Source organism: Cherax quadricarinatus, chromosome 77 (genome assembly GCF_038502225.1).
Source record: "Cherax quadricarinatus isolate ZL_2023a chromosome 77, ASM3850222v1, whole genome shotgun sequence".
Lineage (NCBI taxonomy): Eukaryota > Metazoa > Arthropoda > Malacostraca > Decapoda > Parastacidae > Cherax > Cherax quadricarinatus.
The window spans coordinates 2,490,652-2,509,049 of record NC_091368.1 but is presented as its reverse complement, the minus strand read 5'-3'; positions in this window follow the sequence as shown (position 1 = coordinate 2,509,049).

Genomic DNA, 18,398 nt, shown 5'->3' with positions numbered 1-18,398 from the left:
TTCTCCTTCAGGTGTTTTCTTTCGTTTAGCTGGTGGACCAAACTTCACCATAAACCAATCTAATGTGAAATCCTGGCACTCATTCCATTTTTCTATGAGGGCTTTTATCACATCACTTTTAATCTCCTCCCTCTCTTCTGCTTCCTCCGATGACTGCTCCTCAGTGAGCACCGTATTCTGCTCATTCTCGAGTTCAGCGAGATCATCCGTTGTCAGTGATCCTCGAACACTTCCTCATTGTCGCCACTGTTGACTACAAGACCCGTGCCCTTGCCCATAGACACGCTCTCCTCCACAACAGAGGTCTCATATCCTTCGAGATCTCGTTCAGGAACGCATTCAGGCCAAAGTTTCGTCCACGCTGATTTCAAGGTCCGGTAAGTGACGCCTTCACAGGCTTTGGCGATGACACTGATGCAGTGCACAATGTTGAAATGGTTCTTCCAGAACTCCTGCAGCATGTCTGACCGAAACCGACTACAAGGCGAGGTGTGCACAAACAACAGGAAGTGGGGAAAATTGGCGTGTGCCAGAAAATAACGCGGAATATGAAAATTTGCGCGGCTGTGTTTGTTCAGCACCCGATTATGTGTTCGTGACCAGATGCAAAAATTAGGCGAATTTTTTGGTAGTGAGCCGATTTGTCCGTGTTCGGAAGTGTTCATGACCAGAGGTTTCACTGTATATATATATATATATATATATATATATATATATATATATATATATATATATATATATATATATATATATTAGAAAATAGATTGTGTTTCGTTTCAAGTAATTTAGTGTCTTGTATTGTTAATGGAGTCCTGGTCACCTTGTTTGCTATTCCTCTTCATTTTTCGGACATTTTACGATTGATTTGTTGACCATGTTATGACTTAAGCAAACAAGTTTATTCAGATACAGATACACACATATGCAGTTACTTAAATTATCATACAGAGTAGCATATGTGTCCATTACCCATCAGGCTAATCCAAAAAAAGTCAAGCTTAACTTAGTGTAATTGAAATAGTCTGGCTGCCTTGTTTTTATTTTATTTTGGTTGATAGTAAGTTTATTCACGTACAGGTACTTAATTATGTTCTGGTCCTTGTAATATGTTATTTTAACCTTAAAAGTTAAAACAGCTAAGTAACTCAACTGTGTGAAAATCACTTACGATACAAGGAGATATTCTAAGAATAAGGTAAACTGAGTTATTTATTTTAACTTTAACAGGAGGGATAGGCCACGGTAATAGGTACTTGGAGTATACCTGGAAAGGGTTTCGGGGGTCAACGCCCCCCCGGCCCGGTCTGAGACCAGGCCTCGTTGTGGATCTGGGTCTGATCAACCAGGCTGTCACTTCTAGCCGCACGCAAACTGACGTACGAACTGCAGCCTGGCTGGTCAGGTGCTGACTTTAGGTGCCTGTCCAGTGCCTTCTTGAAGACAGCCAGGGGTCTAATTGTAATACCCCTTATGTATGCTGGGAGGCAGTTGAACAGTCTTGGGCTCCGGACACTTATTGTGCTTTTTCTCAGAAAGTTTTTTGTGCACTCTCCAGGTCAGCAATTTCGCCTGCCTTGAAGGCCGTTAGTGTACAGCAGTATTCCAGCCTAGAGAGAACAAGCGACCTGAAGAGAATGATCATGGGCTTGGCGTCCCTAGTTTTGAAGGTTCTCATTATCCATCTTATCATCTTTCTATCAGATGTGGTAGATACATTGTTGTGATCTTTGAAGGTGACATCCTCTGACAACATCACTTCCAGGTCCTTCACATACCTTTTTCGCTCTATTGTCTGGTTAGAATTTGTTGTATACCCTGATACAGTTTTAATTTCCTCAAGTTTTCCATATCTGAATAGTTGAAATTTCTCTTCATTAAATTTCATATTGTTTTGAGTGGCCCATTTGAAGATTTGGTTGATGTCCGCTTGGAGTCTTGCGGTGTCTTCGATGGAGGTCACTGTCTTGGCAATTCGGTTGTCATCAGCAAAGGAAGACACGGAGCTATGGTTTACATTTCTGTCTATGTCAGATATGAGGATGAGGAATAGAATGGGAGCGAGTACTGTGCCTTGTGGAACACAGCTTTTTACCGTAGCTGCCTCAGACTTTACTCTATTTACTACTACTCTCTGTGTTCTGTTCGTTAGGAAGTTATAGATCCATCTACTAACTTTTCCTATTCCTTTATCACGCATTTTGTACGCTATTACACCGTGGCCACACTTGTCGAAGGTTTTCGCAAAGTCTGTGTATACTACATCTGCATTTTATCCTTTATAGCTTCCAGGACCATGTCATAGTGGTCCAGTAGCAGGGACATGCAGGAGCGACCTGCTCTAAACCCATGTTTCCCTGGGTTGTGTAAATGATGGGTATCTAGGTGGTTGGCTATCTTGCTTCTTAGAACCCTTTTAGAGATTTTTATATGTGATGTTAGTGCTATCGGTTTGTATTTCTTTGCAATTGCTTTACTGCCACCTTTGTAGAGTGGGCCTATGTCTGTTGTTTTTGGCGAGTGTGGGATGACCCCTGTGTCTATGCTTCCTCTCCATAGAATGCTGAAGGCACGAGACAGGGGCTTCTTGCAGTTCTTGATGAACATGGAGTTCCATGAGCCTGGATCTGGGGCAGATTGCATGGGCACGTCATTCATTGCCTTTTCAAAATCTTGTGGTGTTAGGATAATATCAGAGATTTTTGAGAACACCAGATTGTCGGCCTTTAGTCTGGGTAACGACTCGCTGAACACTGAGTCGTCCTGGGACTTTAGTATCTCACTCATTTCTTTGCTGTCATCTGTGTATGTCCCATCTTGCCTAAGCAGGGGCCCAGTATTGGATGTTTTACCCTTAGATTTGGCATAAGAGAAAAAGTTTTTTTTTTTTTTTCAATTTCCTTTATAGCTTTAAGTTCCTCCTGAGATTCTTGTCTCATGTAAGATTCCTTAAGCTTAAGATCGATACATGTTATATCTCTGACCAGTGCCTCCCTTCTTATTTCACACATATTGGCCCCTCTCAGCAGCTCCGTGATTCTTCGCCTTCGTCTGTATAGGGAGCGTCTCTCTCTTTCTAGTTTACTTCTTCTCTTTCTTTTTCTTAATGGAATGTTCCTTGAGCAGACCTCAAGTGCCACAGAGTTCATTTTTTCTAGGCAAAGGTTCAGATCCATGTTGTTTAGGATATCTTCCCAGCTTGTTTCATTTAGGACATTGTTGACTTGTTCCCATTGTATGTTTTTGTATGTTACGGTAATTAGATACATGTATGTTACAGTAATAGGTACATGTATGTTACAGTGATAGGTACATGTATGTTACAGTGATAGGTACGTGAATATTATAGCGATAGGTACATGAATACTACAGAGATAGGTACATGAATGTTACAGTGATAGGTGAATGAATGTTACAGCAATAGGCACATGAATGTTGCAGTGATAGGTACATGAATATTACAGTGATAGGTGCATGAATGTTACAGTGATAGGTGCATGAATGTTAGTGATAGGTACATGAATGTTACAGAGATAGGTACATGAATGTTACAGTGATAGGTACATGAATGTTACAGTGATAGGTACATGAATGTTACAGTGATAGGTGCATGAATGTTAGTGATAGGTACATGAATGTTACAGTGATAGGTACATGTATGTTACAGTGATAGGTACACGAATGTTACAGTGATAGGTACATGTATGTTACAGTGATAGGTGCATGAATGTTACAGTGATAGGTACATGTTACAGTGATAGGTACATGAATGTTACAGTGATAGGTACATGTATGTTACAGTGATAGGTACATGAATATTGGCTATACAAGAAATCACTCTCCTCCCTTTGGTGTTTGTGTTACTTCCCTTATAGGTTGACAACTGGTGGTTTAACACCCAGCTCTGGGTTCAGTGGTGTAATTTACGGCAGTTTCAAACTGCCGTAAACTGCTCTGACTAATACTGTATCACGACGCAAGTGATAGATCAATACTGTACTTCCTGGATACAGTGACCACAACACTGTACTTCCTAGATACAGTGACCCCCAACACTGTACTTCCTGGAGACAGTGACCCCAACACCGTACTGCCTAGATACAGTGACCCCAACACTACATTTCCTGGATACAGTGTCCCCAACACTCTACGTCCTGGATACAGTGACCCAACACTATACTTCCTGGATACAATGACTCAACACTATACTTCCTGGATACAGTGACCCCAACACTGTACTTCCTGGATACGTAGATAATTGGGTCAGAGAACCGAAAAGTTGATAAATTAGACACATGTGCAACACTTTGGTATCTTTATTGTGGAAACGTTTCGCCACACAATGGCTTCATCAGTCCAATACAAAGAAAAATGGTGAAGATCAGAAGGAGTTTGAGGTAATCAGTCCCTCAGCCTTGAGTCGATGTAATCAGTCCAGCAATCTTGAAAAGAATACAGCAAATGTGATTACATCGTGTCATGGCTGAGGGACTGATTACCTCTAACTCCTTCCGATCTTCACCATTCTTCTTTGTATTGGACTGATCAAGTCCCTGTGTGGCGAAACATTTCCTCAATAAAGATACCCAAGTGTTGCACATGTGTCTAATTTATCAACTTGTGGACTCTGTGACCCACTTATCTATTCTCCTCCTGCTACTGATACTTCTGGAGTCTATTTCCTGCTCTTCTTGTCCTCTCCAACACTTTGGAGAAACTGGTCCGCTCTCTTTCTGACAGACTTAAAGAGCACAAAAGAAGTGTTACACTTGCCGACACCAATAATGCTCTTTTCTGTCATGCTAGAGATTAGTCGTCCTATTGACTGGTCCTCTGACAAAACTGTCTACCCTTTTTCTATCCTTCACAGACGCTATCTACCCTTCTTCTAGCCTTCACAGACGCTATCTACCCTTCTTCTAGCCTTCACAGACGCTATCTACCCTTCTAGCCTTCACAGACTCTATCTACCCTTCTTCTAGCCTTCACAGACGCTATCTACCCTTCTTCTAGCCTTCACAGACGCTATCTACCCTTCTTCTAGCCTTCACAGACGCTATCTACCCTTCTTCTAGCCTTCACAGACGCTATCTACCCTTCTTCTAGCCTTCACAGACGCTATCTACCCTTCTTCTAGCCTTCACAGACGCTATCTACCCTTCTTCTAGCCTTCACAGACGCTATCTACCCTTCTTCTAGCCTTCACAGACGCTATCTACCCTTCTTCTAGCCTTCACAGACGCTATCTACCCTTCTTCTAGCCTTCACAGACGCTATCTACCCTTCTTCTAGCCTTCACAGACGCTATCTACCCTTCTTCTAACCTTCACAGACGCTATCTACCCTTCTTCTAGCCTTCACAAATACTGTCTATCCTTCTAGCTTTCACACTGTCTACCCTTTTAGCTTTCACAGACACTGTCTAATCTTCTTTTAGTTTTCACAGACATTGTCTAATCTTCTAGTTTTCACACTGCCTCCCCTTCTTCTAGCTTTCACAGACCCTGTCTACCTTTCTTCTAGCCTTCACAGAAAATGTCTACCCTTCTTCTGGTCTTCACAGACACTATCTACCCTTCTTCTAGGCTTCATAAACACTGTCTGCCCATCTTCTAGCCTTCACAGACACTGTCTACCCTTCTAGCTTTCACAGACACTGTCTACCCTTCTAGCCTTCACATACAATGTCTACCCTTCTAGCCTTCACAGACACTGTCTACCCTTCTAGCCTTCACAGACAATGTCTACCCTTCTAGCCTTCACAGACAATGTCTACCCTTCTAGCCTTCAAAGACAATGTCTACCCTTCTAGTCTTCACAGAAACTGTCTACCCTTCTAGCCTTCACAGACACTGTCTACCCTTCTAGCCTTCACAGACAATGTCTACCCTTCTAGCCTTCACAGGCACTGTCTACCCTTCTAGCCTTCACAGACACTGTCTACCCTTCTAGCCTTCACAGACAATGTCTACCATTCTAGCCTTCACAGACAATGTCTACCCTTCTAGCCTTCACAGAAACTGTCTACCCTTCTAGCCTTCACAGACAATGTCTACCCTTCTAGCCTTCACAGACAATGTCTACCCTTCTAGCCTTCACAGGCACTGTCTACCCTTCTAGCCTTCACAGACACTGTCTACCCTTCTAGCCTTCACAGACAATGTCTACCCTTCTAGCCTTCACAGACAATGTCTACCCTTCTAGCCTTCACAGACACTGTCTACCCTTCTAGCCTTCACAGACAATGTCTACCCTTCTAGCCTTCACAGACACTGTCTACCCTTCTAGCCTTCACAGACAATGTCTACCCTTCTAGCCTTCACAGACAATGTCTACCCTTCTAGCCTTCACAGACAATGTCTACCCTTCTAGCCTTCACAGACAATGTCTACCCTTCTAGCCTTCACAGACAATGTCTACCCTTCTAGCCTTCACAGACAATGTCTACCCTTCTAGCCTTCACAGACACTGTCTACCCTTCTAGCCTTCACAGACACTGTCTACCCTTCTAGCCTTCACAGACACTGTCTACCCTTCTAGCCTTCACAGACACTGTCTACCCTTCTAGCCTTCACAGACAATGTCTACCCTTCTAGCCTTCACAGGCACTGTCTACCCTTCTAGCCTTCACAGACACTGTCTACCCTTCTAGCCTTCACAGACACTGTCTACCCTTCTAGCCTTCACAGACACTGTCTACCCTTCTAGCCTTCACAGACACTGTCTACCCTTCTAGCCTTCACAGACACTGTCTACCCTTCTAGCCTTCACAGACACTGTCTACCCTTCTAGCCTTCACAGACACTGTCTACCCTTCTAGCCTTCACAGACAATGTCTACCCTTCTAGCCTTCACAGACAATGTCTACCCTTCTAGCCTTCACAGACAATGTCTACCCTTCTAGCCTTCACAGACAATGTCTACCCTTCTAGCCTTCACAGACAATGTCTACCCTTCTAGCCTTCACAGACAATGTCTACCCTTCTAGCCTTCACAGACACTGTCTACCCTTCTAGCCTTCACAGACAATGTCTACCCTTCTAGCCTTCACAGACACTGTCTACCCTTCTAGCCTTCACAGACAATGTCTACCCTTCTAGCCTTCACAGACAATGTCTACCCTTCTAGCCTTCACAGACAATGTCTACCCTTCTAGCCTTCACAGACAATGTCTACCCTTCTAGCCTTCACAGACAATGTCTACCCTTCTAGCCTTCACAGACAATGTCTACCCTTCTAGCCTTCACAGACACTGTCTACCCTTCTAGCCTTCACAGACACTGTCTACCCTTCTAGCCTTCACAGACACTGTCTACCCTTCTAGCCTTCACAGACACTGTCTACCCTTCTAGCCTTCACAGACAATGTCTACCCTTCTAGCCTTCACAGGCACTGTCTACCCTTCTAGCCTTCACAGACACTGTCTACCCTTCTAGCCTTCACAGACACTGTCTACCCTTCTAGCCTTCACAGACACTGTCTACCCTTCTAGCCTTCACAGACACTGTCTACCCTTCTAGCCTTCACAGACACTGTCTACCCTTCTAGCCTTCACAGACACTGTCTACCCTTCTAGCCTTCACAGACACTGTCTACCCTTCTAGCCTTCACAGACACTGTCTACCCTTCTAGCCTTCACAGACACTGTCTACCCTTCTAGCCTTCACAGACACTGTCTACCCTTCTAGCCTTCACAGACACTGTCTACCCTTCTAGCCTTCACAGACACTGTCTACCCTTCTAGCCTTCACAGACACTGTCTACCCTTCTAGCCTTCACAGACACTGTCTACCCTTCTAGCCTTCACAGACAATGTCTACCCTTCTAGCCTTCACAGACACTGTCTACCCTTCTAGCCTTCACAGACACTGTCTACCCTTCTAGCCCCCCCCCCAAACGCCGTCTTGTTGAAGCATCACTTATACACAACTTTCCTAGTATGAATCTTAGTCGTGACTTTGTCTCTGTAGACACCTTCCTTTCCCATTACATTGTCAAATGCTCCAAACTTCACAACACTCGTGATCTGATCTGAGCTTTATCTCCTCCTCACTTTACCTCTTCTCCTTTCCTATATTTTCTTTGCCTTTCATTTCTTCTACCTAGGTGGGTTCTGTCCTGTGGGGTTTATTCCCTGGGGGTTTCTCCTACCCTCATGGGTCTTTAGCTCTCCTGCAGTGCTCCTTTTGTTCTCAAACTACTTGTATGAATATTCTTATTTCTACAAGTACATGTACAAGGTATACAGACCATAGCTGACATCAATGACATACTACTATACAGAAAGTCCCTTGTTATGCAGAGCATTTCGGGAAAATTAGGTCGGTTTTGTCTCCAGGATGCGACCCACACCAGTCAACTAACACTCAGGCACCTATTTTATTGATGGGTGAACATAGACAACCGGTGTAAAGAAACACGCCCAAAGGTTCACTCTCGCTGGGAATCGAACCCGGACACTCGCTGTGTGAAGCGACAGCCTTAGCCACCAGGGCACGGGCCACTACTACTACTACTACTATTACTACTACTACTACTACTATTACTACTACTACTACTATTACTACTACTACTATTACTACTACTATTACTACTACTACTACTACTACTATTACTACTACTATTACTACTACTACTATTACTATTACTACTACTACTATTACTACTACTACTATTACTACTACTACTATTACTACTACTACTATTACTACTACTACTACTATTACTACTACTACTATTACTACTATTACTACTACTATTACTACTACTACTATTACTATTACTACTGCTACTGCTACTATTACTACTACTATTACTACTACTACTATTACTACTACTATTACTACTACTACTAATACTATTACTACTACTATTATTACTACTACTACTATTACTACTACTACTATTACTACTATTACTAATACTACTATTACTACTACTATTATTACTACTACTACTATTACTACTACTATTACTACTACTACTACTACTATTACTTCTATTACTACTATTACTACTACTACTACTACTACTACCGCCACCACTACTACTTCCTCTCGTGCAGCTCCAGTTCCCTAAATCAAGAGCCCCTCACCAGTATCAAGGTACACTCTCCAACCCTTGAAGGTAGCAATGTAGAAGACCTTGAACAACAACATAAACCTCTCAAAATGTTCACTTAATATCAGATCATTCTTCAGAAGCCACACTTGAAAAACTACTCACCTATGTATATGTAGATAAAAAAATATATGCTATATAATTTATGGGCAGATAAAAGTTAAGGTGAATTGCAAAGTACGACAGGTAAAGTTCGTGTATAATACATGAATAATATTTAATCAATAAACGACTTAACAAGAATGAAACATGTATTAGTCTAAAGGTTAAAAATACAGGTTTAAATAATAACAATAATAACAATAAATTAATAATAATAATAATAATAATAATAATAATAATAATAAAATAATAATAATAATAATAAAATAATAATAATAATAATAATAATAATAATAATAATCTTTATTTCTACAAGTACATGATACAACTTATACAGACCATAGCTAATATCACTGACATACTATATAGAAAGTCCCTTGTTATGCAGAGCATTTCGAGCAACTAGGTTAATTTTACCCCCAGGATGCGACCCACACCAGTCGACTAACACCCAGGTACCTATTTTACTGATAGTTGAACATGGACAGCAGATGTAAGGTGACTAGCACCCAGGTACCTATTTTAATCCTAGGTGAACATGGACAGCAGGTGTCTTAAGCAAACACGTCCTAATGTTTCCACCCGTACCGGAGATCGAACCACGGACCTCAGTGTGTGAGCTGAGTGCGCTACCAACCCAGCGATGTTAACCTTGCTTACGAAACTGTTGCTTGTAAATATATTGTGAGAGAACATTCCATAATAATTGGTCGTAACATTGACTACCTAGCCATGCACTGGGTACTCACCTAATTGTGGTTGCAGCTCCTGGTCCCTGGTGATGAAGTTCATCTGATTCAACCTAGGCTAACAGAATGTAGCCTTACTTAACCTAGCCAGGGTAAATTACGTACATAACCTTACTTAACCTATCCTAGGTATTATTATTACTAAAGATTCGCCGGTATTCTCCCGGCCCGGGCCTTTTCCAAGTGGTGGCCCGGCCTTGGCTCCCTCTTTAGGGAGTGTCTGAGACCTAAGTCTCCCATGGGAGGAGGCACAAGTACCTCCTCATCTTTGGGACCAACTGTCCCCAGGCCTAGCCACAAGCTAGGCCTCTCTGGTCTGCCATCCCCGCCCCAAGGAGGCTAATGGGAATGACAGTCTTGTGAGCTACAAGCTCCGGCTCAGGCACCTACCCTACCCTAGAAGGGTTAGGCATGGTGTCGATTGTATCCTAGGTAATTACCCTCTGGTAATTAGCTAATCTTATTTAACCTAACATTGCACAATCATATACATGTATATAATTTTTGCATATGCGATTACGAAATTTAATCCAACATTAACATATACAATAAAGGCCTTTTAAGGTGCTATTAAATTTGGGATGAACTTCTGAAAGACATTTACAAAACACTAGTCTTATACTGAGATTTATAAGCGATATTAATCCAACTGTTAAATATTTAATGTTAAAATAGCGCCTCGGTCAGGCACTCTTTCCACTTTTTTAATTCATATATCGCGTGCAGAAATTTATACGTTATTGGTGAGCCACTTAAGCAGTAAGTCAGTAAGTCAGTGAGTCAATGAGTCAATGAGTCAGTGAGTGAATGAGCCAGTGAGTGAATGAGTCAGTGAGTCAGTGAGTGAATGAGTGAGTCAGTGAGTGAATGAGTGAGTCAGTAAGTGAAGGAGTCAGTAAGTGAAGGAGTCAGTAAGTGAAGGAGTGAGTCAGTGAGTAAGTGAAGGAGTGAGTCAGTGAGTAAGTGAAGGAGTGAGTCAGTAAGTGAAGGAGTGAGTCAGTGAGTAAGTGAAGGAGTGAGTAAGTGAAGGAGTGAGCCAGTAAGTGAAGGAGTGAGTCAGTGAGTAAGTGAGTGAGTCAGTGAGTGAATGAGTCAGTGAGTGAATGAGTCAGTGAGTGAGTCAGTCAGTGAATGAGTGAGTCAGTGAGTGAATGAGTGAGTCAGTGAGTGAATGAGTCAGTGAGTGAATGAGTCAGTGAGTGAGTCAGTCATTGAATGAGTCAGTGAGTGAATGAGTCAGTGAATGAGTGAGTCAGTGAGTGAATGAGTCAGTGAGTCAGTGAATGAGTCAGTGAGTCAGTGAATGAGTCAGTGAGTCAGTCAGTAAGTCAGTCAGTCTAGGTACAGGTGATTACAGTTATCATACATAGTAACCTGTATATAAAACAGGATAACCCAAAATAAGTCAAAGTGACTTATTTCCGCTGAGGTCCAGCCACAATATTGTAACTTGTAGGGGAGCCAATGTGGGGTCACCAAAATGGAAAAGACCCGGGCCGGGATACCATACCGGCGAATCAAATAGAATAGAATAGTAACTTGTGGGATAATAATAATAATAATAATAATAATAATAATAATAATAATAATAATAATAATAATAATAATAATAATAATAATAATGTTTATTTCTACAAGTACATGATACAACTTATACAGACCATAGCTGACATCAATGACATACTACTATATAGAAAGTCTCTTATTATGTAGAGCATTTCCCGCAACTTAGGTCAATTTTGTCCCCCAGGATGCGACCCACGCCAGTCCACTAACACCCAGGTACCTATTTTACTGCTAGGTGAACATGGACAGCAGGTGTTTTATGGAAAAACGTTCTAATGTTTCCACCCGTACCGGGGATCGAACCCCGAACCTCAGTGTGTGAGGTGAGTGCGCTAGCAATCAAGCTACGATATTGTGACTTGTGGGTTACATGTGAATTATTTCAGCCACGGTTTTGTGATTTTTGTTCATTATTATTTGTTTGTTAAATATTAGCCGGTATTCTCCCGGCCCGGGCCTTGTCCAAGTGGTGGCCCGGCCTTGGCTCCCTCTTTAGGGAGTGTCTGAGACCTAAGTCTCCCATGGGAGGAGGCACAAGTACCTCCTCATCTTTGGGACCAACTGTCCCCAGGCCTAGCCACAAGCTAGGCCTCTCTGGTCTGCCATCCCCGCCTCAAGGGGGCTAATGGGAATGACAGTCTTATGAGCTAAAGGCTCGGGCTCAGGCACCTGCCCTACCCTAGAAGGGTTAGGCATGGTGTCGATTTTCATTATTATTATTATTATTATTATTATTATTATTATTATTATGAAGAAACAATATATATATATATATATATATATATATATATATATATATATATATATATATATATATATATATATATATATATATATATATATATATATATTAAGTTGGTAAAGCGTGTTGGAGTGAAGAATACATTAGCTTTCTAGCTGACAGCTTAGAGCTGGTGTTAGCTGCTAAAGGCTACACCAGCTATAATTACTCACCTGCCTGGAGTGTTGTGAAGTTCTTTTAGTTTTGATTGGGAAGAGTGTGGGTCCTGACCTGGTCTGTGGGGGTCTTGATGACCTGGTCTGTGTTGTGTGTGGTCTTGATGACCTGGTCTGTGTTGTGTGTGGTCTTGATGACCTGGTCTGTGTTGTGTGTGGTCTTGATGACCTGGTCTGTGTTGTGTGTGGTCTTGATGACCTGGTCTGTGTTGTGTGTGGTCTTGATGACCTGGTCTGTGTTGTGTGTGGTCTTGATGACCTGGTCTGTGTTGTGTGTGGTCTTGATGACCTGGTCTGTGTCGTGTGGGGATCTTGATGACCTGGTCTGTGTTGTGTGTGGTCTTGATGACCTGGTCTGTGTTGTGTGGGGGGTCTTGATGACCTGGTCTGTGGTGTGTGTGGTCTTGATGACCTGGTCTGTGTTGTGTGTGGTCTTGATGACCTGGTCTTGATGACCTGGTCTGTGATGTGTGGGGATCTTGATGACCTAGTCTGTGTTGTGTGTGGTCTTGATGACCTGGTCTGTGATGTGTGGGGATCTTGATGACCTGGTCTGTGGTGTGGGGTCGTCTTAACCCGATTTGTGGCGCGGGGAAGGGGGGGTCTTGAAGACACACCAATAACTCACTACAGTTGTGACCGGGTGTGGAAGTGTGAATTGCTCATTACACTATAATTTGTTCATGATTGTAGCCATGTATAAACGTAAGTAACCATTCTTACAGTATTCATTACCTTTGTAACTTGTGAGTTCATTACCTTTGTACCTAGTTCAGCCATCAAAATTTTGGGGCCCAGTCCCTGGACCCATTACGTACCTCTGTAATCTGTAAATACCTTTGTAACTTGTCATGATTGTGACTAGACCTACCTGGAGTTCATTACCTTTATAAATTGTGAGTTCATTACCTCTGTAACTTGCTCAGCTATCAAAACTTTGGAGTCCAGTCCCTGGACCAATTATGTACCTCTGTAATCTTTTGACTACCGCCCACAGGATGGGTATGGGGTGCATAATAAACATATTAAACTTAAAACTAACTGTAGCTCGAATAATTCACAGCCCACCAGTAACGTGTTGAAAGTATCAATGCAAAACAAAACTCACAGCAGTGAATTCAAATCAGACAAATCTAGATTTAGAAAGGATTTAAAGAAGTACTGGCTTGTCAATAGAGTTGTAGATGAGTGGAACAACCTGGAAGGTACCGTCATTGAGGGGAGAACTTTTGGATAGGCCAAAATATAGGCTGGATGGGTATATAAACAGGTGTGAATGGAACCTGCCAGGTATTGATTAATAGGTCTAGTGCAGTGTTCCCTCATTTTTATATTCTTGTGTGTGATAAATGGCTTAGAAAACCGGCAAGTTGAAGATTGAGACACTTATGCAACATGGGAATCTTTATTGTGGTAACGTTTCACCACACAGTGGCTTCATCAGTCCAATACAAAGTAGAAAGGTGTAAGGAGAGGAGAAGTTTGAGGTAATCAGTCCCTGGTTAATTATGCAGTTGGATAACAAGTAGATGAAGCTGTTATGGGGACAACATTTCGCTCTTCAGAGGGCGAAATGTACCTCTGGTATAAGTTTGTTTTCAGTCACGTTTCTCAACTTGTCAGGAATGAGACACTTGTGCAACGTTTGGGAATCTTTATTGAGGAAACGTTTCTCCAGCCAGTGGCTTCTTCAGTCCAATACTTCGAAGAACAGCGGAAAAAGAGGATGAACTTGGGGTAATCAGTCCCTCAGCCTGGAATCGATGAGTTCAATCTATCAATCTTGAAGAAAGTACAGCATATGTCATGCATAGATTCCAGGCTGAGGGACTGATTACCTCGAAGTCCTATTTACCCACCGTTCTTCTCTGTATTGGACTGAAGAAGCCATTGGCTTCCCAAATGTTGCACAAGTGTCTCATTCTTCAGCTTGTCGTTTTTCAGAATTATTTATCACATTCGTCTGTGTTTTGGTTTCAGAGGCGGAGTGAGGTATGGGGTCAGTGCTTGTGGCTGCCTGCCTTCTGGCCCTACTGACAACAGGCAAGTATATCAGTTATTATATCCCAGTAAGTATGCAAAACAACCACGGGGGGAGTAGAATGATAGCGCTAGGTCTTTCGTGTTGCAATCAACACATCATCAGAAGCTGGCACAATTGCAGACAAGAGGAGAATGTCCAAGCAAATACTATCTCAGGGGACGTCTCTACTGAAGACATCCCCTGGGATACAGAAGCGATTAAAATTGGAGACGACAGAAGAATTTGAAAGGTTAAGATAATGTGGTCGGTCCATTAACCTGAGTCTTATTGATCAGCTTGTCCGTATTGTATTCCATTATTATTAATGATGCTTTTGGTATGGCTAACATTATCGTTCTCTCACAGTAGAAGCCTTTTACTGTGGCTAACACTATCGTTCTCCCGCAGAAGTCTTTTACCGTGTTAACACATCGTTCTTCCATAGAAACGTCTTTACAGTGCCTATGCTATCGTTCTCCCTTAGGAAAAGTCTTTACAGTGCCTAATACTATCGTTCTCCCGCAAAGAAGCATTTTACCGTAACTAACACCGTCGTTCCTCTACAGGAGAGGGTCTGATGTGCTGGGTGTGTCTACCTGAGGTTGAGGGCAGCTTGTTCAGCAAGGATGCTGCAGTCTTGTGGATCGCCAACATCTCCCGTACCTGGGTAGGCCTCACTCAAGATGACTTCGGCTACTGCCCAGACTTCGACTACAGTGTCAAGTACCAGGGCGCTTGTAATAGTAGCCTGGGCCTCCCTGCCTGCATTTACGTTTCTAATGGTAACTGGTTCTGTTGGAGTGGGTCTTCTGGGGTGGTTCTACTGGGGTACTTCCACTGGAATATTGTCTAATCCTCGTAATGCAACCTCCAATACTTTACTCTAAAGAGGATGGTTATTAACCCAGGGTAAACTAAAAAAAAAAAAAAAAAAGTCTTATTTCCAGTGTGGCTTAAATCCTCTTTACTAGATTGTGATCCATAATACCTGTCTAACACTTGGTACCTAATAACTGCTAGGCGAAGAGGGGCAGCAGGTGTAGTAATACCTGTCCACAAGTCTCTCCCCGCCCTGGATTCGAACCCTAGTCCTTGTGGCTGTGAGGTAGTTGAAATCGTATGGATTTATATAAAGACGCTTAGAAGTATCATGCTACGAGCTAATTTCTGTTAATCGAGGTATGCAAACACTTCAAGAAGGTAATGCCAAACACGCGATAACCCGTGTGTGTGTGTGTGTGTGTGTGTGTGTGTGTGTGTGTGTGTGTGTGTGTGTGTGTGTGTGTGTGTGTGTGTTGTTCACTGCCATGGTGATATGACAGAGGGTACCACTGTCAAAATGGATATACCCCCTCCCCAATCATCGCCATCACTACCACCATCCCATTCCCCAGCGAAGTTCCACCACCAAGCCCCATACCCCCACATTCACCACCCCGAGCCCAGCACCACCCATTCCCCATCACTCACCCCAAAACCATAACACACAGGAAACACATTCACAACAACCAACAGCCCATGAAGGCTGAGTGAACTACCATTTCCTGTAATTATTATTATTATTATTATTATTATTATTATACTCATATGTAAGAGAAAGACCATTATGAATCATGCACATTACAAATCATCACTGAACATCACAAATCATCACTAAACATCACAGATCATCACTAAACATCATAAAAATCATCACTAAGCATCATAAATCATCACTAAACATCACAAATCATCACTAAACATCACAAATCATCACTAAACATCATAAAAATCATCACTAAACATCATAAAAATCATCACTAAACATCATAAATCATCACTAAACATCACAAATCATCACTAAACATCACAAATCATCACTAAACATCATAAATCATCACTAAACATCACAAATCATCACTAAACATCAAAAATAATCACTAAACATCACAGATCATCACTAAACATCATAAAAATCATCACTAAACATCATAAAAATCATCACTAAACATCATAAATCATCACTAAACATCACAAATCATCACTAAACATCACAAATCATCACTAAAGATCATAAATCATCACTAAACATCACAAATCATCACTAAACATCACAAATCATCACTAAACATCACAGATCATCACTAAACATCATAAAAATCATCACTAAGCATCATAAATCATCACTAAACATCACAAATCATTACTAAACATCACAAATCATCACTAAACATCACAAATCATCACTAAACATCACAGATCATCACTAAACATCATAAAAATCATCACTAAGCATCATAAATCATCACTAAACATCACAAATCATCACTAAACATCACAAATCATCACTAAACATCACAAATCATCACTAAACATCACAGATCATCACTAAACATCATAAAAATCATCACTAAACATCATAAATCATCACTAAACATCACATATCATCACTAAGCATCATATATCATCACTAAACATCACAAATCACCACTCAAGTTTAATTCATAAGGAAAAAAATACACTCAAAAAGTCCATAGGCTCAGTATGGAAACACTGAAATACCTCATAGACTGTATAAAATATATATATATTGATCAAAAATCAAACGAGAGAAGCAGGAGCCTTTGGACTGTGGTGTTGCAGAGGTGCCTGCGTTGGTTACGTTACGTTACGTTACGTTACGTGAGGTTAGGTTAGGTTAGGTTAGGTTACGTTACGTTACGTTACGTTACGTGAGGTTAGGTTAGGTTAGGTTGGGTTAGGTTATGTTTGGGTAGGTTAGGTTAGGTTTGGGTAGGTTAGGTTAGGTTAGGTTAGGTTAGGTTAGGTTAGGTTAGGTTAGGTTGGGTTAGGTTATGTTTGGATGGGTTAGGTTATGTTTGGATAGGTTAGGTTAGGTTTGGGTAGGTTAGGTTAGGCTAGACAAGGTTAGGTTAGGCTAGGTTAGGTTAGGTTAGATAAGGTTAGGTTAGGTTAGGTTAGGTTAGATTTGGGTAGGCTAGGTTAGGTTAGGTTTGGGTAGGTTGGGCTGGGTTAGGTTAGGTTAGGTTGGGTTAGGTTAGGTTAGGTTAGGTTAGGTTAGGTTTGGGTAGGTTGGGCTGAGTTAGGTTAGGTTAGGTTGGGTTAGGTTAGGTTAGGTTAGGTTAGGTTAGGTTAGGTTAGGTTAGATTAGGTTGGGTTGGGTTGGGTTGGGTTGGGTTGGGTTGGGTTGGGTTGGACTGGGTTGGGTTGGGGTGGGTTGGGTTGGGTTGGACAGGGTTGGGTTGGGTTGGGTTGGGTTGGGTTGGGTTGGACAGGGTTGGGTTGGGTTGGGTTGGACAGGGTTGGGTTGGGTTGGACAGGGTTGGGTTGAGTTGGGTTGGACTGGGTTGGGTTGGACTGGGTTGGGTTGGGTTGGACTGGGTTGGGTTGGACTGGGTTAGGTTGGGTTGGGTTGGACTGGGTTGGGTTGGACTGGGTTGGGTTGGACTGGGTTGGGTTGGGTTGGGTTGGGTTGGGTTGTACTGGGTTGGGTTGGGTTGGGTTGGACCGGGTTGGGTTGGACTGGGTTGGGTTAGGTTATTGTGGCTTGTGTATCAGCATGGTGTCTGAGGACACTGGTTAACCGTTGGTTAAGACGACGTCTCGCTTCCTGTAGAGCTTATTCAAGTCATGAAAAAGCTCTACACAAAGCGAAACATAACTTGATAAAGCTCTTCACAGAGCGAAACATGATTAAGTTCTACACAGAGCGAAACGTTGTGCCAACAAATGTGTCTATCGTAATGTGTGTCATTCCTTCACTAATGTCAACAGTACAGGGTGTTTCAAAATGAATGACCCAATTTTAGTATATACTGCTTTGAAATTGGGTATATCAGTTTGAAACACTCTGTATTATGACGTTTGCGGCATGATTCATGATG